The sequence below is a fragment of the Diceros bicornis genome, chromosome 5 (genome assembly GCF_020826845.1).
Source record: "Diceros bicornis minor isolate mBicDic1 chromosome 5, mDicBic1.mat.cur, whole genome shotgun sequence".
Lineage (NCBI taxonomy): Eukaryota > Metazoa > Chordata > Mammalia > Perissodactyla > Rhinocerotidae > Diceros > Diceros bicornis.
In genome coordinates, this window is record NC_080744.1 from 5,455,768 (window position 1) to 5,479,530 (window position 23,763).

Consider the following 23,763-nt stretch of genomic DNA (forward strand, 5'->3'; position numbering starts at 1 on the left):
AACTGGGTCAAGGTATGGAGAAAGTGGATTTCTGAAAAGACTCATTGGTGGAAATCCCCACCCTCCCCCAAGAGGGATGGGATAAGTGTGAGAGGTGCTAACTCCGCCACCTAAAGCCTTAGAATGGGCATTTCCATTGCATTACTCTCAGATCCCAGAATGTCAATACCCTAGAGTTTGAAGTTACAGAGAATGCCTCAGGGTCTTAAAGAGGCTGTGGCAGCAGGATAAATGTGGCAGTGCTGGGACTGGCCGTCACACCCCGAGACCTCCAGGCTCAAGATGGTGAGCCATGCCAGAAAGACAAAAAGCAAGGCTGGAGCCAGTTTGAGTCCAAGTTCCTAGCATTCCTCCTGGGAAATGTGGGGACCGCCAATAGCTGCTTTGTGGAGCGGACTACCAGAGAACCAGGGGCTAAAGGAAGACTCTGTGAGGGAATCTTCAGGAGACACACACACACACACACACACACACACACAACACGTACAAGCACCCGTAGGAAAAAATCACCCTGTAACATCTACCAGGCCCCAAAAGCTTGAAGTCAATTTATGACATCACCAGATATCTCCCAAGTACGATACATCTTCTTGTTTACAATAGGCAGGCCAAAGCAGACAAGTAAGTCCCTAAAGCCACAGTGATCTTTGGTTGTCAGTATTCCATCTTGCTAATGGTAATAACACATCAAGGAGAAAATCAACTTCTCCCAAAAGCATAAAGCATTTGGTTAAAGCTTTTCAAGCCCAGAACAGGTAAGAAACATCCTGCAGGGGATCAGATTTGGCCACCCCAAAATGTGTCTCTTCACCTTGATTATTTTTAAGAACAAAAGACTCTGAAAGATGAGCCGGCCCCATGGCTTAGCGGTTAAGCGCACGCGCTCTGCTGCTGGCGGCCCGGGTTCGGATCCCGGGCGCGTACCGACGCACAGCTTCTCTGGCCATGCAGAGGCCGCGTCCCACGTACAGCAACTAGAAGGATGTGCAGCTATGACATACAACTATCTACTGGGGCTTTGGGGGAAAAAATAAATAAATAAAATTATTTAAAAAAAAAAAAAAAAGACTCTGAAAGAAACCTTGACCTTTCTGCTAACTGCCTAAAAGAATTTAAGATAGAAGGCCTGTCCCCAGGACAGACCATCGTCAAAGCTAACTCTGGGCATTGGTAGACTGTGAGGGTCCTTGCTAAGCCCATTCTTATCAAAGTTCTGTCTACCAGACATTTGCTTTTCCTTCACCATGTGAATTGCCTTCCTCCGCTTTGAAGGCCCAAACCACTGCCCCCAACATCCTCCTTTGTCTTTAGCTGAAGATAGTATTTAAGGCGGCGGCTTTGGCCATTCTGGCGAGTTGCTTAGTTTTCCTGGGTTTCTCCCATGTATGCATGTTGTAAATTTCATTTGATTTTCTACTGTTAGTCTGTCTCATGTCAATTTAATTCTTAGGCCAGGCAGAAGGACCCAGAGGGTAGAGGATTTGTCTTCCTCCCCTATAATCTACAATGCCCATGTTCTTAGGAAACATCCACAAGACAGTCTTATTGAAACAGTTAATTGGGAAATAATATTCCAAAAAAGTACATCATAGAAGAACCAAAGGGCCACTGAATGGATAAAATATATTTTAATTCCATCATCACTGCCATGTCTGGTTCTGATGCTTGTTCTGTCTCTCAAATTTTTTTTTTTTTTTTTTTGCCTTTTAACATCCCTTGCAATTTTTTCCTGATAACCAGATATGAGGTACCGGGTAAAAGGAACTTCTCTAAATAGACCTTAGTAATGTGGTGGTGAGGTGTTAGAGTAGAAGGTGAAGCATAGTTAACCCTATGAGTAGGTCTTAGTCTTTTAGTGAGCCTACGCCTCTGCCCATGAACTTCACAAGTGTTTCTCAGTTATTTTCTCTCCTTTTAGGTGGGACAGGATGGCTAGAGTGGGCTGGAGTTGAGTATTTCTCTTTCTCCAGGCCGTTAGGCTCTGACAATACCCCAGCAAGTGAGGCTCCGGTTAGTTAACTGGTTTCCCCTGAGGGCAGGCCTTACTAAGAAGAACAGAATGCTCTGAGTATTTCAAAACATTCCTTTTCCCTTCCCCCTGCCAGAAGTCCGAGGGGATTTTTCTCCCATATTTACTATGGGAACCAGGTCAAGCTCCTGGAGGTAAACCTCACAATATTTTGGGGCCCCCTCATGATTGGGTCCCCCTAGAGTTTTTAACTCTGAGTTGTCACAATTCATCAATTACAGTCAGGTTTCCTACCCGGCACTTGTTCCCATGGTGGATTCCACTCCTGAGTTTCCCTACTCCCTGTATTTGCCTGACTCTTCAATCTTGGGGGCAGTGGTTTGCCCTGTGTCTCCCCTCTCATACAGATCCAAGAAGAGTTATTGATTTTTCAGTCCGGTACGGACCCAAGGAGAGTTGCTGATTTTCTCACTTGTTGTTAGGACACAGCGGCGACTTCCAAGCTCCTATTACGTGAACCAGAGACCAGAAGCCTTAAAATAGATTTTCATCTCTTCCATCATTATACAAGAAACTTAACTCCTAATACTGTTAATCAATAGTTGCCTTGACTTTGACCCATTAGCACTCCTCTCAAAGGTTACAGTGAGAGTGAGGCAGGATAAATGCCCCTAAAATGTATTTAAAAGGCATGTCTTCTAAACCACAGCTCAGTGGAAGAGATAAGGGCTTGAACAAAAGCCACATTTTGCAGCTTTCTCCATTTTACCAAATTGATTAAACAGCAAATTAGGTTTTATTTGCGATAATCAGGTTCAGTGTATGAGTTCAAAAGCACTCAAAAACTGAAATTAAAATGAGCATATTGATCCTTACCATATATAACTTTCCACCTAATGCTTCTATCTTCACCATATATGTAAAGGTAAATTCTTACTTCAAGAATACAAGAAGCTGCCAATTTCAGTTATTTATTATCTACTACCCCGTTCAAAATTCAAAAAGCAATCTGCTTAGGAAACTACGGTTTTGAACCCAAAGTTTCCATGACCATGGTCAACATCCCAGTATTCTTTCAATTCCGAGGACATCCTCTTCATCATTCTTTATTTTATTTATTTATTTTTTTTTTGTGAGGAAGATCAGCCCTGAGCTAACATCCATGCTAATCCTCCTCTTTTTGCTGAGGAAGACTGGCTCTGAGCTAACATCTATTGCCAATCCTGCTCCTTTTTTCTCCCCAAAGTCCCAGTAGACAGTTGTATGTCATAGTTGCACATCCTTCTAGTTGCTGTATATGGGACGTGGCCTCAGCATGGCCGGAGAAGCAGTGTGTTGGTGCACGCCTGGGATCCGAACCCAGGGCACCAGCAGCGGAGCTTGAGCACTTAACCACTAAGCCACGGGGCCAGCCCCCTCCTCATCATTCTGAACATAGAGGCAGCCACCTCCAAGCAAGTCGAGATTCACTTAGTTAACTAAAGCATGTAAGGAGAACAGATAACTCTACTGTCATTGTGGTGATTGTAGACGTTTCTTAGAACCAGAGATTCACTGTGACGTAATGTCAAACGAGTTTGGAGTTCTCCCCACCTCCACAAAATTAGGAAGTTAGTCCCCTGTTAGTGGACATTATGCTATCAGACACAAGGAGAAGAACAGTACATGCAGTGTGTGGTAGACAATTACAAGTAAGCCAGTGCCTGAGATGAAAAAAAAATAAGGGTCATGGCCACTGAGGAATTTCATAGGAATACAAAATATCGTTGTTAGCTTAGTTGCTGTCATCCTATAGACTGAAGAGACACTGTCCTCTCATTAGTTTTGGTCTCATAAATAGCCTGCAACGATTTCTAGTCTACAAATATCTTCTTCTTTTTTTTTTTGTGAGGAAGATCAGCCCTGAGCTAACATCCATGCCAATCCTCCTCTTTTTGCTGAGGAAGACCGGCTCTGCGCTAACATCCATTGCCAATCCTCCTCCTCTTTTTTTTTTCCCCCCAAAGCCCCAGTAGATAGTTGTATGTCATAGTTGCACATCGTTCTAGTTGCTGTATGTGGGAGGCGGCCTCAGCATGGCCGGAGAAGCAGTGCATCAGTGCGCACCTGGGATCGGAACCAGGGCCACCAGTAGCGGAGCGTGTGCACTTAACCGCTAAGCCACGGGGCCAGCCCTACAAATATCTTTATCTACCTGCTAACTCTTTAGAATTAGACCCTTAAGAATCCATGGTTTTTGGCTTAGACAGTGATATTTAGCCAAGGCTGTACATTACCATCATCCAGGGAGCTTTTAAACCTTAATACTCTCCAAGCGACTCTCTCAGAGTCTCTGATTTAATTGGCTTGGGGTAGAGTCCAAACAAGATTTTTTTTTTAGTGACAAAAAAATACTTGAAATGGGGCTGATTTTGGCACACGCAGTCCTTATGTAGGAAGGTGAAATTGTATGTTACAGTAAAAAGAAGGTGAAACCCATAGGCACACTGTAGAGGTATGGAAGAACAAGGCACAAAAAGACAAGGTAGACCTTTAAACTGTTCACTGCAGTATTCTCCCTAGAACCAATTCTCACTCATCATCATGGCTTAATGAGAGTGCAAACATCTGATGAAGAGACATGGACTTGGCAAGTTTAGCATAAGGTGAATTTTAGAAAACTTGTCCTGAAAGTCTATTTATCACGGTTGACTTCTTTCTGAGAAGTGGCACATTAATGTTTGACAAGCATTGTCTTCCCCATAGTCCTTAGCTCAGCAGGTATTTTCTCTACTTCAGATGGAAGAAATTTTCATGGAGACACTAAGTAACCCTACATAGGTCACCCAGCACTCTCTGTCACTCCAACTGGGAAAATAATAAGTTAAACTTAAGTAATGCCTTCTTTTCAAAGAGAACTAACACACATTTCCAAGTGGAGGAAGGTGGCAAGAATCACCACTCTCTCCTAGGTCAATGTTGCCACTCAGACCCACGGATTTAACAAAATGCAAAAGAGTTTATGGCAGACCCCACTTCTATACCCCAATTTCAAAAGCTATGGCACTAGTAAATGAGATTTAACACCTTTTCAGAGTGCTATAAATGCCTGTGGAGTAAAAATTTATTTTAAAAATATGGCAAAACTAACCATTCCCACAACAAAAAAATACTGGCTTTCTAAAATATTACAACCAGTTTTTTTCAAAAAACAGGACCATTTTAAGAGACGTTTTAAAATAAAAGTTTTTTTTTAAGCCAAAAGCAAAACTTTACTCCTCTGTAACTTATTTTATTGAGATGCCAGTAAAATATAATGTGTTCTTTGTAATTTGCAAGCAGGAATTCTTCACTTCCCAGAGCACGTCAGTGTTGTCTGAGCAGCCTGGTGTGTTTTATGGCGTTACATCAACACCAGGAGACTATGATGGTGACACGTTACAAATTAAATAGCTCTGATACAAACATTTCATTTGATTTTTCTTTTTTAGCAGAAATTAGATCTTGGTGTTAAATTGCTTAGCAGCCAAATGGAAAATAAGCAAAAATATAAGATCACGTTACCCCTAGATGATGTTGTTAGCAACCAAGACCAATGGCTGGGACATAAAATTACTGCCTCGAGGTGAGCTGTGAGTCCATCTGCTCCTCCCTATTTGATGTCGTGAAGGGATTGTAACTGCTAATGATCGCTGACAAGTTGTGCTGTGAACCTTTCACCTGACGGTCTTCCAAAGAGTCCAAGTTCTTGAGGAGTGCTCAGAGCCATGTGTATATAGTCAATTGCCATTTCAGCAGTGACCTGCTGTCCTGCAGAACAGAACTTCAAACTATGCATGTTCAATTATTGGGGAGGAAACTTTTTTTTTTACTTTTTATTGGCTAATGCACACAAACACATCCGGTGGACTGTTTTGAGTCATTCGGTTTGCTTCTCTCATAAACTTCAGCTCGTTAGATGATCAGGCCCAGGAGCAGGGCAAATCTGACTCCTACCTCAGATGCGGACAGTGCTGGAGGTGGTCTATTTTAGCAGGCAGAGCCCAGGATCCAGAGTCAAAATTTCTTGCTGCTTCTTCTGGCTTCACAAATTAGAAAACTGGCTCTCAGCCTTGGCTGCACGTTGGAATCACCCACGGAGCTTTAAAAAATGTTGGTGTCTGGCTCCCACCCCCAGAGATTTTGATTTAATTAGTCTGGGATGAAGCTTGGGCATTGGAGAGTTTGAAGGTCCCCAGCTGATTCTAATGTGCAGCCAGCGCTGAGAACAACTGACTAAGAAAGAGGCTCTAATTAGATCCCATTATCGCCACCTCAGACACTATTGGGACTAGTTCCTCAGGCCCTGGTTGCCTTCAGAAAACACAAGAAGCCTATGATTCTAAGCCCCTCTGAACTGTGATCCCTGTGGTACATTTCCATACAAACCCTCATCTAACACATTTTCCCACTCTCTCATCTCCACACACCCTTCCACTTTGCCCTGGGAAACAGTCTGGCATCAGCAAGATCACCTGACTCAGTTACTGCAATTTGTTGTTACCGATAACTACACTCATTCCAGTCTCAGTTTCTAATATCCCATTCTCCACAACTAAGATATTGTTGGATCCTCTTTGTCCCAACTCCAACAATCCTTTCCCTCACTGGGACCTCTAATCTATTGATGTCTTTTTTTTTTGGCTCCATCATCTCCTTCACGATTTTTTTCATCTGTACCCTATTCTATGCTCCATCATGATACTCACTTCTTCCTCCATCTCTCCCTCCAGTATACTAACTTGGCAAGACCCCAATTCCGGTTAACTTCAGGTACTCTCCTGCTTCCTACCTTCACCTGAGCGCCTCAGCACTGCTAAAGGAAATCTCAGAGCCATGCTGCTCTCATCTTAAATGTGTAACCACAGACCTCAAGCAGAGAGGTGATGTTGCCTGAAGTTCCATGAAAGTGCCATAGCAAAATTATTCTGCCACTCTCCAAGGTGACAATGTCTCACTTTTCTCTGATAATATTCAAAATCCCATCTTTCCTTCTAACTCTCACCTAATTTCTTTCCTCTTAATTCTATAGGGAAAACAGGAATACCAAATAACATCCACATTGCAAATCTTGATGTCAATGCTCAGTTTTCTTAGGACTCCAGCTCTGAATCACTTCCTCCTTCCTGAAACTCCTTCCTGAAACACTTTCTTCATTTGACATCTAGAAAATCTCTCTCTTTCTTTCTCTCTATCTCTCTGTCTCTTTCTCTCTGTCTCTCTGTCTCTCTCTCAGCTCCTACTACCTCATTAGCTGCCATTTCTCAGCATCTTGTTGGATTTTTCCCATCTTCTCCAGCCCTCTTCTCTTGTGTATCTACACACACTTGCCAGGTGATTTTATCCTATCCCGTGGCTTTAAGAATGACTTCTTCCCTGAACTCTAGACTCTATTTCCAACTGCTTGCTTGACATCTCCACTTAAATATCTAACACAAATTCCATCCTTAACACACTGTAAACAAAAGTCTTGATCTAATTATACCCCAAAACCTGCTCTTTCCCTAATCTTCTTAACAAAATGGCACTTTCATTTTTTGAAATGTCCAGATCGAAGACATTGGACTCCTCTCTATCTCCTATCTTGCTTTCTATATTCAAAATAAACCTAGAAACCAACTTCCTTTCATATCATCAACATGATCAACCTGGTCTCATACCTATACTATTGAGATTCTTCTTAGCAGACTGCCTATTTCCATAATTGCCCTACTACAGTCAATGAGAATGATATTTTTAAAATGTAAATAAGAACATTTTACTACTCTGCTCAAAATCCTCTAGTGGCTTCCATCCCGTTCAGAATCTTCACCAGAGCCTACAGAGACCTGACATAATTAACCCCCTCGTGTACCTTACTAACACTCTGTTCCCTCTTGGACGTGTTTCCTGTCCCTCTCACCCACAGATTGTTCTGTTCAGACTGTTCTTCCTACCCCAAGAAAACTACTACTTCAGGACTTTTAGGACCTTTGAATTTATTTTATTCCCTCTTCCTAGAATACTCTTATCCCAAATATCATCCTGGCTCTCGTGCTCTTTTCATTCAGGTTGAAATGCCACATAACCAGAGAATCTTCTTCAATTATACTATCTAAAGGAATCCCAAGACTTCTGTTCCCAGTCTCACCACTCTCTACCTCCTTACCCTGCTTTATATTGTTTTCTAGCCCTAAAACCATATATATTTATTTCCTATCTCCCCTCAATTTAATATAAGCTCTGTGATAACAGGATATTGTGTTATAGTCATTATTTTATCCTCAGAGCCAAAAACAGTGCCTAGATCATAGTATGTTCTTAAAAATATTAAATAACAGAAGACTAAATATCTTTCAGTTTCCTCATTTATAAAATGGAAAATAATACCTGATTATTATGAAGATTAAATACATTAATGTATGCAAAATACTTGGCATATAATAAGCCCTTGATAAAAGTAAAAAATAAAAATATGGCCAGGAATATGCCAATTTTAACAAATATAACTAATATTATTAGTTTTTACTTTTAGAGTAACAAATTATCCTATGGAGTTTGACGCAACTTCAGTCTGCAGTTGAATTCCTGCCATGCACTTCAGCATCATCTGTTTGGGTTGATAATTCCCCCTCATGAGTATCTCAGAAACTATTTATAAATACAAATGAGACTAACAGAACACTTTAAATTACCAAATTCACACATTTACAATAGCAAATATTTGAGTGACATCACCACGATAACCAAATAAGACATCCCTTGCTCGTATCCCCACCTCAACACCGATAACTTGGCATCCATCATAGACTAAAGTGTCTTTGGAGGAGCCATGGGATCCAAGTAAGAGACCGTGAAACCCTACTGCAGTCCAAGAACAAGGGGAGCCATTTTGAGAAGACAAGTCCTCACCAAGTCAGTTGAATTGCCAACCGTGGTCCCAGCTATAGTCCCAGAAATAGCTCTGTACCCCTGAGAAATCAGCTATGGACCCATTTGGCTTTGGTTATGTCACCAGCACCAACCCTGAAGACATGATCTGTGATTTACCCAATAAATAATTCAAACTAGGTGTTTTAAGGAAGCTCAATGGGCTACAAAAAAATCACAGAAAGACAATTCAATGAAATCAGAAAAACATACATGCACAAAATGAGAAGCTTAACAAAACAAAAATAGAAATCATAAAAAAGAAACCAACAGAAATTCTAAAGCTAAAGAATATGCTGAATGAAAAGAAAAATGCAATAGACAGCATGAACATAAGAATGAATAAGCAGAAGAAAGAATCTGTGAAATAGAAGACAGGACATTTGAAATTGTATAGTCAGAGAACAATGAAAAAGAGTGAAGAAAGCCTACATGAATAGGCTTCTCTTAGTGGTATTCCACTAAGAGAAGCAATCTGTGAATTACTGGAGTCCCAAGAGAAGAAGAGAGGGAGAAGGGGACAGAAAGTTTATTTAAAGAAACAATGACGGAGAACTAACCAAATCTGGGGAGAGATTTGCATATCGAAGTTCATGAAGTTAATAGGTCACCTCAAAATTTCAATCCAAAACAATCTTCTCCAAGACACATTATAATAAAACTGTCTAAAATCAAAGCAAGGATAGAATTTTAAAAGCAGCAAGAGAAAAAAAATTCTCTCATACAGGGAACCCCCACAAGGCTATCAGTAGATTTCTCAGCAGAATCCTTACAGGCCATGAGAAAGCGAGATGATATATTCAAAGTGCTGAAAGAAAAAAACTGCAAACCAAGAATATTTTACCCAGAAAAGGGTAAAATCCTTCAGAAATGAAAAAGAGATAAAGACTTTCCCAAACAAAAACTCAAGGAGTTCAGCACCACTAGAACTGCCTTACAAAGAGGGCTTAAAGGAGATCTTCAAGCTGAAATAAAACAACACTAACTAGGAACATGAAAACATGAGAAAATATACAACACACTGGTAAAGGTAAGTACAAGTCAAATACTGTAATATGATGGTGTGTTAACCACTTAACTCTAGTATAAAGGTTAAAGGACAAAAGTATTAAAAGCAACTATAGTTACAATAACTTGCTAATGTATACCAATAGCAAAAGAGGTAAATTGTAACATCAAAAACATCATGGGGAGAGTAAAAAGGTAGAGCTTTGTACGTGATCAAAGTTAAGTGGTTATCAGCATAAAATACACTGTTATATCCATAAGATGTTTTATGTAAGCCTCAGGATAACCACAAAGCAAAAACTTACAGTAGATACACAAAAGATAAAACAAAAGGGGGGGGGAATCACAGCATACCACTACAGAAAATCATCTATTCACAAATAAAGAGAGCAAGAAAGGAAAAAGGGGAAAAGGGAACTACAAAACAGAAAAAGAAATGAGTAAGATGGCATTAGTAAGTCCTTACCTATTAATAATTATTAATAATTTCTTTAAATGTAAATGGATTAAATTCCCAATCAAAAGGCAGAGTGGCTGAATGGATTAAAAAAACAAGACCCAACTATAAGTTGCCTACAAGAGATTCACTTTTGCTTTAAAGACACACATAGGCTCAAAGTGAAGGGATGGAAAAGGATATTACAGGCAAGTGGAAATAAAAGAGAGCAGGGGTGGCTATACTTATATCAGACAAATGAACTTTAAATCAAAACCTTGTAAAAAGAGATAAAGAAAGTCATTACATAAAGACAAAGGGGTCTATTTATCAAAAGAATATATCATAAATATATACATACCCAACATCAGAACACCTACATATGTTAAGCAAATACTAACAGATCTGAAGAGAAAAAAAAACAACAATACAATAATAATAGGGGACCTCAATACCTCACTTTCAACAATGGATAGATAATCCAGACATAAAATCAATAGGGAAACATTGGACTTGAACTATACAGTCTTCGATTTTCCATGATTCCACTTACGATTTTTCAACTTTATGATGATGTGAGAGTGAAAGCAAAATGTATTCAGTAGAAACTGTACTTCAAACTTTGAATTTGGATCTTTTCCTGGGCTAGCAATATACGATATGATACTCTCTTGCAATGCCAGGTAGTCGCAACAAGCCCCAGCTCCCAGTCAGCCATGTGATCACGAGGGTAAACAACTGAAACACTTACAACCATTCTGTACCCTGACAACCATTCTGTTTTTCACTTTCAGTACAGTATTCAATAAATTACATAACATATTCAACACTCTAATATAAAATAGGCTTTGTGTTAGATGATTTTGCCCAACTGTAGGCCAATGTAAGTGTTCTGAGCACGTTTAAGGTAGGCTTGGCTAGACTATGATGTTCAGTAAACTAAGTGTATTAAATGCATTTTTGATTTACCATATTTTCAACTTATGACAGTTTATTGGGACATAACCCCATCATAAGTCAAGGAAGATTTGTCCCCTAGACCAATAAGACCTAACAGACATACACAGAACATTGTATCTATCAGCAGCAGAATACACATTCTTCTCAAGCACACACGGAACATTCTCCAGGATAGTCCATATGATAGGTCACACAACAAGTCTTAGAAAATTTAAGAAGATTGAAATCATACCAAGTACCTTTTCCGACCACAATGGTGTGAAACTAGAAATCAGTAACAGGAAGAAAAATGGATAATTCACAAATATGTGGAAATTAAACAACACTCCTGAACAACAAATAGGTCAAGGAAGAAATAAAAAGAGAAATCAAAAAATATCTTGAGGCAAACCAAAATGCAAAACTCAAAATTTATGGGATGCAACAGGAGCAGTTCTAAGAGAAAGTTTATCACAATAAACATTTACATTAAGAAAAAAAGAAAGCTCTCAAATAAACAACCCAACCTTATACCTTGAGGAACTGGAAAAGGAAGACAAATGAAGCCCAGTCTTAGCAGAAGGAAGGAAATAACAAAGATCAGAGGAGAAATAAATTAGAGACCAGAAAATTAATAGAAAAGATCAATGAAACAAAGATCTGGTTTTTTGAAAAAAATAAACAAATTTGATAAACCTTTAGCTAGCCTAACCAAAAGAAAAAGAGAGAAGACTCAAATAGAATCAGAAATGAAAGAGAAGACATTACAAATGATACCACATAAATACAAAAAATCATGAGACTAATGTGAACAATTATACGCCAACAGATAGAATAACATAGAAGAAATGGATAAATTCCTAGAAACAGAACCTACCAAGACTGTATCATGAAGAAATAGAAAATCTGAATAGATCAATTACTTTTAAGGAGATTGAATTAGTATCTAAAACCTCCCAACAAAGAAAAGCCCAGGACCGGATGGTTTCCTTGGTGAATTCTACCAAACATTTAAAGAAAAATTAACACCAATTCTTCTCAAATTCTTCCAAAATTGAAGAGGAGGAAACATGTGCAAAGTCATTTTACAAGGCCAGAATTACCCTACTACCAGAGCCAGATAAAGACACTACAAGAAAAGAAAGCTATATGCCAATGTCCTTGATGAATATAGATGCAAAAAATTCTCAAAAAGAATACTAGCTAACGGAATTGAAGAGCACATTAAAAGGATCAAGGGGGAGTTATCCCTGAGATGCAAGGATGGGTCAATAGACATAAATCAATACATGTAATACAGCACATCAAGAGAATGAAAGATAAAAATCATATAAGAATCTCAATAGATGTAGAAAAAGAATTTGACAAAATTCAACATCTATTCATGATAAAAACTCAACCAACTGGCTATAAAAAGAACATACTTCATCATAATAAATGCCATATATGACAAACCCACACTAGTATCATACTATGGTGAAAGGTTGAAAGCTTTTCCTCAAACATCAGGAACAAGACGGGTTCCCACTCTCTCCACATCTATTCAACAAAGTACTGGAAGTCCCCAGCCAGAGCCATCAGACAAGAGAAATATATAAAAAGCATCCAAACAAGAAAGGAAGAAGTAAAATAGTGTCTGTTGCAGGTGACATAATCTTACATATAGAAAATCCTAAAGACTTCCTCAAAAAACTGTTAGAACTAATAAATGAATTCAGTACAGTTGTTGGTTACAAAATCAATATACAAAAATTAGTTGTGTTTTTATACATTAACAACGAAATATCTGAAAAAGAAATAAAGAAAACAATCCCATTTACAACAGCATCAAATACAATAAAATATTTAGGAATAAATCTAACTAAGTAGGTGAAAGGCCTGTACACTGAAAACTATAAGACTATGATGAAAAAAAGATGACACAAATAAATGGAAAGATATCCTGGGTTCATAGATTGGAAGAAGCAATATTGTTTAAAATGTCCATATTAACCAAAGCTAGCTATATATTCAATGCAGTCCCTATCAAAATTACAAGGGTATTTTTCACAGAAATAGAAAAAACAATTCTAAATTCATATGGAACCACAGAAGGCCCCAAAGAGTGAAAGCAATCCTGAGGAAGTATTAAACTGGAAGCACCACACATTCCTGATTTCAAACTGTATTACAAAGCTATAGTACTCAAAACAGCATGATACTGGCATAAAAATAGACACAGACCAATGAAATAGAATCAAGAGCTCAGAAATAAATGATTGCATGTATGATTAACTAATATTTGACAAGGGAGCCAAGCATACTCAATGGGAAAAAATTGTCTCTTCAATAAATGGCATAGGGAAAACTGGATAATCACATGCAAAAGAACGAAATTGGCCCCTATCTTACACTATACATAAAAACTAAGTTGAAATGGATTAAAGACTTAAACATAAGAACTGAAACTACAAAATGGCTAGAAGAAAACATAGAGAAAAACTCCTTGATATTGATCTTGGCAACAATTTTTTGGAAACAACACGAAAAGCCAAGTAACACAAGTAACAAAAATAAACAAGTGGGACTACATCAAACTAAAAAGGAAAGGAAAAGCAAAAGAAACCGTCAGCAAAATGAAAATGCGACCTATGAAATGGGAGAAAATATTTGCAAATCATACATCTGATAAGGAGTTAATATCTAAAATATATAAGAAAATCCTACAACTCAGTAGCAAAAAACAAACAATCCAAATAAAATGGGCAGAGGACCTGAATAGACATTTTTCCAAGAAGACATACAGATGGCCAACAGGTACCTGAAAAGATGTTCAACATCACTAATCAGGGAAGTGCAAATCAAAACTACAGTGAGATATCGCTCACACCTGCTAGAATAGCTGTCCTCAAAAGACAAGAGATAAGTGTTAGCGAGGGTGTGGAGATAAGGGAACCCTTGTGCAGTGTTGGTGGGAATGTAAATTGGTGCAGGCACGATGGAAAACAGTATGGAGATTCCTCAAAAAATTAAAAATAGAGCTACCTGCAATTCCACTTGCTAGATCCAAAGGTATATATCCGAAAGAAACAAAATCAGGATCTCAAAGAGATATCTGCACTCCCTTCTTCACTGCAGCATTGTTCACAATAGCTAAGATACGGAAGGCCAGCCCTGGTGCTCCAGCGGTTAAGATTCAGTGCTCTCACTACTGTGAGAGCTGGTGGTTGCGAAAGCACCAAACCACTGGGTTGGTTTCCTGGTCAGGGAACCACACCACCTGTCTGTTGATTGTCATACTGTGGCGCCTGTGTGTTGGTGTGATGCTGAAAGTTATACCACTGGGATTTCAAATACCAGCAGGGTCACCCATGGTGAATGGGTTTTAGCAGAGCTTCCAGACTTAGACTAGGAAGAAGGATCTGGCCACCCACTTCCAAAAAATATGGCCATGAAAATGCTATGAATAGCAGCAGAACACTGTCTGACATAGCTCCAGAAGGTGAGAGGATGACAAAAAAAGATGAGGCAGGGTTCCATTCTGCTGAACACAGGATCGCTGGGACTAAGAATATACTCAACAGTCTAACAACAAAAGATACGGAAACAACCTAAGAGTTTATCTGTGGATTAATGGACATAGAAGATGTGATATGTACACACATATATATTGGAATATTATTCAGCCGTGAGAAAGAAGGAAATCCACCATTTGCAACAACATGGATGGACCTTGAAAGCATTATGCCAAGTGACATAAGTCAGACAGAGAAAGACAAATATTGCAGGATCACACTTATATGTGGAATCTGAAAAAGCTGAACTCATAAAAACAGAGAGTAGAATGGTGGTTGCCAGGGTCCAGGGGGTGGGAGTAACGGGGAGATGTTGATCAAAAGGTACAAACTTTCAGTTACAGGAAGAATAAGTTCTGGAGATCTAATGTACAGCATGGTGATTATACTTAACAACACTGTATTATATACTTGAAAGTTGCTAAGAGACTATATCTTAAATTTTCTCCCCCCCCCCAAATACACAAAAAAGGTAACTATTGAGGTAATGGACATGTGAACTAACTGTATTGTGGTAACCATTTCGCAATATATACATATATCAAACAATCACATTGTACACCTTAAACTTACACAAATGTTAAATGTCAATTATATCTCAATAAAGCGGGAAAACAGTAAAACATCAAATATTTAGCATACACTTGGGTCTCAAAATTATAGAGGCCTTAAATATTGCAAATACTTAAATATTATATCTAAAATTCAAAGACTCAAAAACCACAATTTAAAGAGTTTAAGAAAATAAAAGTCTTTCCTTTTATATTAACATCAGGCAAGGTAAAATGTTTTGTAAATAAATTTTACATTATGCATTTAAAATGAAACGTTTGAGATTCTTATTATTCTCATAGCCATAGCAAAGGTCTCATTTTATACAAAACAACTAATCAATTCAATTCAAAGCTGAGAAAATTTTATGAAAATACATTTTACTCTTCATATTAAAAAAATTTATTGGGGCCGGCCCAGTGGTGTAGTGGCTAAGTTTGTGCGGTCCACTTCAGCAGCCTGGGGTTCGCAGGTTCAGATAAGGGGATCTACGTCTCGCTTATCAAGCCATGCTGTAGCAGGTGTCCCACATATAAAGTAGAGGAAGATAGGCATGGATTTTAGCCCAGGGCCAATCTTCCTCAGCAAAAAGAGGAGGATTGGTGGCAGGTGTTAGCTCAGGGCTAATCTTCCTCACCAGAAAAAAAAAAAAATTATCTACGGACTAAATGTTTCACTTCTAAGTTGGCTACAAATAAATTGTTAATCCAGACTATAAGCTCAACTGCTTTTTTTTTTTTCTTTTGTGAGGAAGATCAGCCCTGAGCTAACATCCATGCCAATCCTACTCTTTTTGCTGAGGAAGACTGGCCCTGGGCTAACATCTGTGCCCATCTTCCTCTACTTTATATGGGATGCCGCCACAGCATGGCCTGACAAGTGGTGCATCGGTGCACGCCTGGGATCCGAACCCAGACTGCCAGCAGTGGAGCATGCACACTTAACCACTACGCCATGGGGCTGGCCCTGATAAACTGCTTTTAAATTGAACAGAGTTTAACATGAATGTTTGTAATCAAGGACTTTAACTGAGAGGTTTTAAATCTGTTGAAAGCTATCTACCCTCTCCAGAAATAAGCACATACACAAAATTTTGCATAGAACTTAGGGAGTTCTGTAAATGGAGAACCTCAATTATCCCCTTGATGTCCATGGACCCCGAGTTAAACAGACAGAAAACATACAAACATCTGTATAAAATACCATTAACTGAATCTGCAAAAAATACCAGTTACAGTCCTAGGCACTTTCTATGTTTTATTTAAATCTCACAATAACCCCTGTAAATTACACAATAGTATCACCACTTTACAGATAACAAAAATAAAATCGAGAGAGTAAATCACACAGGCAGTGTCATATATGCTGAAAAGATAAAATTCAAAGTTCTTTCCATCATACTGTTCTGCTAAAGCTTTTCTAGGATCATGTGAAACATTAACTGTAGAACCATAGTCTGAACTCATATCCCCTTGCTTTTTTGACTTTACCTGAATTACACAATAGCACCAAGTTTTTCTACAAGGCACATCCATTCTCATAAAATAGATACACCGGAACTCCCAATGGGTCCAATTTTCCATCCCTACTCCCAAGAGAGTATTTAAAGGATATTAATTAGGTTACTGTGTTTTTTAGATGTTTCTCCACTATCCCCAAGAGCAAATATAAATTGTAAAGACATTAAAAATGCATTTGAAGCCATCTTAAGTTCACTATAAAAATTCAGCAGTTACTCTACAATAAGTGTTGTTCTGTTTTATTTTCTATTTTAAACAATGAGCTACTCATTTTCACTCTTGGGGTCTTTAAAAAAACAACACAGAATTGTTCAGCAATGTACATAGAGTTCACATCTTTAAGCTCTTTTTCTGTGAACAGCCTCTTACATGTATAGACTATACTCAGAGCCAGCTAATCCTCAGGGAGTAAATATCTAGACCTTCAAGAGAAATGAAATTACCTAGCTAGCCAGCTTCTAGCATTTGCCTATTAAAATGCACCATAACAAGGTCTTTAACTTTTTGATAAAGCAAGCAGCAACCTGGATTGCAAACTTTTTCCATCCTCTCACTGAACACTGCTGATTCCATACTGAATGATAACAGCATTTGTAGCTTAAGGGAAGCAACATGCACTTCTCTGCATCCCTACCCAGTACATATTGCTGAGTTGGCAGATCTCTGTTGCCTCATAATTTTGACTCATTCATTATATTGTACTTTCCGATATAAATCATAAACTTGAACTAAAACAATCTACATTTTCATTAAGATCAAATATGAGTGAAGGAGGCGAGTCAAGATGGCGGCGTAAGCAGACTCTGAACTCACCTCCTCCCGTGGACACAGCCAATTTACAACTACTCGTGGAAAAATTACCCCTGAGACAGAACTGAAAACTGGATGAGAGGAACTCCTGCAACAACGGACAATCCTAACTGAGGTGGAAGAGGCAGAGACTCCCTTCCGGAGAGGAAAAACGCCGCCTTCACAAGCCGCCAGCTTCACGGCCGCCGGGAGCAGCTCACAGGTGCGCAGCCTCCCTGGAGGCACGGGGCCCTGAGCCGGGGAGCGCCCCCGCTGTGGGCATTTTGTGGACCCAGCACAATCGAGACCAGCGGCATAATATCTGACTGTGCCTGCTACTAAAACACTGGGGAGCACCCCCAGAAAACCCGGTTCACAAAGAAACTAAAACTGGCTCTTAAAGGGCCCACACGCAACCTCACCCGTTTCAGGAAGCACCCTAAAATCACCAGAAAGAAAGGTGCACAGTGCTCTGGTGACAAGAGACTCACCTAATAGGCCCTGAGTGCATCTCGGTGAGGGGTGAGACCTCTCCAGGGACTGGGACATTGGCGGCGGCCATTGTTGTGGCCTGGTGTGGGCGTGCTGACACAGACACCATTGGAGTTCTCCCTGAGGCCTGCTAGCCCAGGGTCTGCCCCACCTTCTAGAGCACCGATTTAATCCAGCTCATCCAGGGCAGGCAGCCCACCCTAGAGACTGGCCCCACCCAACAACAAGCCCTCAGGCATCTTGTGGGCCTGCATAGATTGGTGACTGGATTCTCTGCAGCCTGGCAACTGAGCCGACTTGAGCAGGGCAGGGTGTGCACAAGGAGCGGGTGGAGAGTGTGGGGCTCCCGCCGTGGAGAGACTAGGTCCGCTTGGGGAGGTCGGGGCACTCACACGGGGCAGGACTGTGTTGACTGTGTGTGTGGACCTGTGGGTGGCAGGGCTTCTCAGCCGCAGAAGACTTGTGCTTCTCAAAGACCCACATAGGAGGTTTGCCCCACCTTCCAAAACCTGAAACAATTGGGTGCTCCTGTACCTGAGGCCAGCTCCACCCAGCTGCAATTCTCAGAGAGCTGACAAGAGACCAAATAGGCTAGAGGCTTACAGCAATTGTAAGGCCCTGAGCCTAACAACCTGCCACGCTGGGGGCCTACTCACTTAAAAGAAATACTGCAACACAAATGTGGTATTAGAACTTGCAGCCAACTGTGCTGGGGCTCCCCACACCTGATAAAGAGACTGAAGGGCCCACAACAACTACAAGCAGCTGAGCATTACAACAGCTGGCCAGGAGCATAACTCAGCCTCCCTGGGTGCCTACAGGGAGAGCAAACAGGCCACAACAGAAGGACACACGTAGCCCACATAGGGGTCACCCCTGGAACATTGAGAACTGAGGGAAGCACACTGGAAGCCTCCTGAGCCATCACTTACATAAGGTCACCTATCCAAGAGCAGGAGACATAGCTGACCTACCTAATACGTAGACACAAGCACAGGGAAAGAGGCAAAATGAAGAGGCAAAAGAATACATTCCAAGTAAGGGAACAGGACAAAACCCCAGAAAAGGAACTAAGTGAAACAGAAATGAGCAACCTACCCGACAGAGAGTTCAAACTAAGAGTGTTAAGGATGCTCACTGATCTGGGGAGAAGAATAGATGAACTCAGTGAGAATGTCAACAAAGAAATGGAAGATATAAAAAGGAACCAATCAGAAATGAAAAATACAATACTGGAAATGAAAAATTCATTAGAGGGACTCAAAAGCAGAGTAGAGGATACAGAAGAACGGATCTGTGAGCTGGACGAAAGACTAGAAGAAATTGCCCGAGGTGAACAGGTAAAAGAGAAAAGAATTAAAAAGACTGAGGACAGTCTAAGGGACCTCTGGGACAACATCAAGCGCACTAACATCCGTGTTATAGGTGTCCCGGAAGGAGAAGAGTGAGACAAGGGGTCAGAAAATCTATTTCAAGAAATAATAGATGAAAACTTCCCTAACCTAAGGAAGGAAACAGACATCCAGGTACAGGAAGCACAGAGAGCCCCAAACAAGATAAACCCAAAGAGGCCCACACCAAGACACATCATAATCAAAATGTCCAGAATTAAATATAAAGAGAGAATCCTAAAAGCCACAAGAGAATGTCAAGTTACGTACAAAGGAAACCCCATAAGGCTATCAGCTGACTTCTCAGCAGAAACCTTACAGGCTAGAAGAGAATGGCATGATATATTTAAAGTGCTAAAAGGAAAAAACTTACAGCCAAGAATACTCTACCCGGCAAGGTTATCATTCAAAATGGAAGGAGAGATCAAAATTTTCCCAGATAAGCAAAAATTAAAGGAGTGTGTCACCAAGAAACCAGTGCTACAAGAAATGTTAAAGGGACTGATTTAAGGGGAAAAGAAAAGACCACAAATAGGAAAAATTATCTATTTCCATGATTAGAACGTAATGGATACAAATGCACAACAAAGAGGTTAGATATGATATCAAAAACATGAGGGAGGAGGGGAGTTAAAGAGTACAGCTTTCAGACAGAGGGCAAACTAAAGTGACCATCAATTCTGTATAGAAGAAGAAAGGAACAGATAAGGACTACTAAAACACTGAGAAAAAAAAAAAGTTAAAAAATGGCAGTAAGTGCATACTTATCAATAGCTACTCTAAACGTCAATGGACTAAATGCTCCAATTAAAAGGCATAGGGTGGCTGACTGGATAAAAAAACAAGACCCATATATATGCTGCATACAAGAGACACACTTCAGACCTAAAGACACTCACAAACTGAAAGTGAAGGGATGGAAAAAGATACTCCACGCAAATGGCAATGAAAAGAAAGCTGGGGTAGCAGTACTCATATCAGACAAAATAGACTTTAAAACAAAAACTGTAAAAAGAGACAAAGAAGGGCATTACATAATGATCAAGGGAACAATCCAACAAGAGGATATAACACTTGTAAATATCTACGCACCCAATGTAAGTGCACCTAAATATATAAAGCAATTATTTACAGACATAAAAACAGAAATAGACAGTAACACAATAATAGTAGGGGACTTTAACACTCCATTTACACCAACGGATAGATCATCCAAACAGAAGATCAATAAGGAAACATTGGCCTTAAATGATGCACTACAACAGATGGACCTAGTAGATATATACAGAGCATTCCATCCAAAAACCAAAGAATACACGTTCTTTTCAAAGGCACATGGAACATTCTCCAGGATTGATCACATATTAGGCCACAAAACAAGTCTCCATAAATTTAAGAAGATTGATATAATACCAAGCATCTTTTCTGACCACAATGGTATGAAACTAGAAATCAACTATAGGAAGAAAATCAGAAAAGCCACAAATACGTGGAGATTAAACAAAATGCTACTGAACAATGACTGGGTTAACGAAGAAATCAAAGAAGAAATCAAAAAATACCTGGAGACAAATGAAAATATGACATGCCAGAATTTATGGGATACAGCAAAAGCAGTTCTAAGAGGGAAGTTTATAGCGATACAGGCCTATCTCAACAAACAAGAAAAATCTCAAATAAACAATCTAACAATGCACCTGAAGGAAATGGAAAAAGAAGAACAAACAAAGCCCAAAATCAGTAGAAGAAGGGAAATAATAAAAATTAGAGCAGAAATAAATGAAATAGAGACCAAAAAAACAATAGAAAAAATTAATAAAACCAAGAGCTGGTTCTTTGAAAAGATCAACAAAATTGACAAACCTTTAGCTAGACTCACCACGAAAAAAAGAGAGAAGGCACAAATAAGTAAAATCAGAAATGAAAGAGGAGAGGTTACAACTGACACCTCAGAAATACAAAAGATTATAAGAGAATACTATGAAAAGCTATATGCCAACAAATTCGACAATCTGGAGGAAATGGATAAATTCTTAGAATCATACAACCTTCCAAAACTGGATCAAGAAGAAGTAGAGAATTTGAATAGACCAATCACCAGTAAGGAGATCGAAACAGTAATCACAAACCTCCCCAAAAATAAAAGTCCAGGACCAGACGGCTTCCCTGGTGAATTCTACCAAACATTCAAAGAAGACTTAATACCTATCCTTCTCAAACTCTTCCAAAAAATTGAGGAGTGGGGGCAGCTCCCTAACTCATTCTACGAAGCTGACATTACCCTGATACCAAAACCAGACAAGGACAACACAAAAAAAAGAAAATTACAGGCCAATATCACTGATGAACATCGATGCAAAAATCCTCGATAAAATACTATCAAATCGCATACAACAATACGTTAAAAAGATTATACACCATGATCAAGTGGGATTTATTCCAGGGATGCAGGGATGGTTTAACATTCGCAAATCAATCAATGTAATACACCACATTAATAAAATGAAGAATAAAAATGACATGATCATCTCAATAGATGCAGAGAAAGCATTTGAGAAGATACAGCATGCATTTATGATAAAAACTCTGAATAAAATGGGTATAGAAGGAAAGTTCCTCAACATAATAAAGACCATATATGAGAAACCCACAGCTAATATCATCCTCAATGGTGAAAAACTGAAAGCCATCCCTCCAAGAACAGGAACCAGACAAGGATGCCCACTGTCACCACTCCTATTTAACACAGTATTGGAAGTCCTAGCCAGAGCAATCAGGCAAGAGAAAGAAATAAAAGGGATGCAAATTGGAAAGGAAGAAGTGAAACTGTCACTATTTGCAGATGACATGATTTTATATATAGAAAACCCTAAAGAATCCACCAGAAAACTTTTAGAAGTAATAAACGAATATGGTAAAGTTGCAGGATACAAAATCAACATACAAAAATCAGTTGCATTTCTGTACACTAACAACGAAGTAGCAGAAAGAGCAATTAAGAATACCATCCCATTTACAATTGCAACAAAAAGAATAAAATACCTAGGAATAAACTTAACCAAAGAGGTGAAAGAGCTGTACACCGAAAACTATAAAACATTTCTGAAAGAAATTGAAGAAGACACAAAGAAATGGAAAGATATTCCGTGCTCTTGGATTGGAAGAATTAACATAGTTAAGATGTCCATACTTCCTAAAGCCATCTATAGATTCAATGCAATCCCTATCAAAGTTCCAACAACATTTTTCGCAGAAATAGAACAAAGAATCCTAAAATTTATATGGAACAACAAAAGACCCCGAATAGCTAAAGGAATCCTGAGAAAAAAGAACAAAGCTGGAGGTATCACACTCCCTGATTTCAAAATATACTACAAAGCTGTAGTAACCAAAACAGCATGGTACTGGCACAAAAACAGACACACGGATCAGTGGAATAGAATCGAAAGCCCAGAAATAAACCCACACATCTATGGACAGCTAATCTTTGACAAAGGAGCCAAGAACATACAATGGGGAAAAGAAAGTCTCTTCAACAAATGGTGTTGGGAAAACTGGATAGCCATATGCAAAAAAATGAAAGTAGACCCTTACCTTACACCATACACAAAAATTAACTCCAAATGGATTAAAGACTTGAATGTAAGACCTGAAACTATGAAACTTCTAGAAGAAAACATAGGCAGTACGCTCTTCGACATCAGTCTTAGCAACATCTTCTCAAACACCACTTCTGACTGGGCAAGAGAAACAATAGAAAAAATAAACAAATGGGACTACATCAAACTAAAAAGCTTCTGCACAGCAAAGGAAACCATCAACAAAACGAAAAGACAACCTAACAATTGGGAGAAGATATTTGCAAACCATACTTCTGATAAGGGCTTAATCTCCAAAATATATAAAGAACTCAAGCATCTTACCAACAAAAAAACTACCAACCCAATTAAAAAATGGGCAAAGGACCTGAACAGACATTTCTCCAAAGAAGATATACAGGTGGCCAATAGACACATGAAAAGATGTTCAAAATCATTAACTGTTAGGGAAATGCAAATCAAAACTACAATGAGATATCACCTCACGCCCGTCAGAATGGCTATAATTAACAAGACAGGAAACAACATGTGTTGGAGAGGATGTGGAGAGAAGGGAACTCTGATACACTGCTGGTGGCAGTGCAAAC

At 39.3% G+C, this 23,763-nt stretch overlaps 1 long non-coding RNA gene across 2 annotated transcripts in view; it reads right to left on the reverse strand.

Moving 5' to 3' along the window:
* Positions 1-18,332, reverse strand: part of LOC131405635 (uncharacterized) — a 95,833-nt gene extending 77,501 nt beyond the window's left edge. For both annotated transcript variants that reach the window (XR_009219985.1, XR_009219986.1), the window contains exon 1: positions 18,186-18,332. This is a non-coding gene — a long non-coding RNA (uncharacterized LOC131405635). The remainder of the gene's footprint in view (positions 1-18,185) is intronic.
* Between the last annotated feature and the right edge of the window lie 5,431 nt (positions 18,333-23,763).